This window comes from Etheostoma spectabile, chromosome 14, assembly GCF_008692095.1.
Source record: "Etheostoma spectabile isolate EspeVRDwgs_2016 chromosome 14, UIUC_Espe_1.0, whole genome shotgun sequence".
In the NCBI taxonomy this organism is placed as follows: domain Eukaryota; kingdom Metazoa; phylum Chordata; class Actinopteri; order Perciformes; family Percidae; genus Etheostoma; species Etheostoma spectabile.
In genome coordinates this window covers 1514977-1515316 of record NC_045746.1, presented here as the reverse complement: position 1 = coordinate 1515316, position 340 = coordinate 1514977, and the positions used below count along the sequence as shown (strand labels likewise).

General features: G+C 43.2%; 1 protein-coding gene across 2 annotated transcripts in view; it reads right to left on the bottom strand.

The window, feature by feature from the left end:
• Positions 1 to 340, bottom strand: part of zbtb10 (zinc finger and BTB domain containing 10) — a 20375-nt gene that overhangs the window by 3842 nt on the left and 16193 nt on the right. The window lies entirely within an intron of this gene.

Sequence of the window (340 nt, the reverse complement as noted above, 5' to 3'; positions counted from 1 at the left end):
CGTCATGTTTAAATAACGGCCATGCTGGATCCCAACAGACAGCTTTGTCAAGGCAGTTTGGGCTTTAGATATATTTTACACAGTGGCCATCATTAATGACAAATTGTGTTTCTCTATGAATATGCACACATGTATTGTTTTTAATCACAAACACGGTTGGTCAGCAAAGTCGCAACCGTCAATGCCGTCAATTGTACTCGAGTGCACGGACCGAAGCTTTGTGACTAGCATCTAATGATTAGCAAGCACTTTCATACCGCTGCTGCCGTACAGTGAGTATCTTCTATGGATTATCTTCCATACACTGCCATAGCCGTCTCCACCCTTTTCCTCTTGTCCT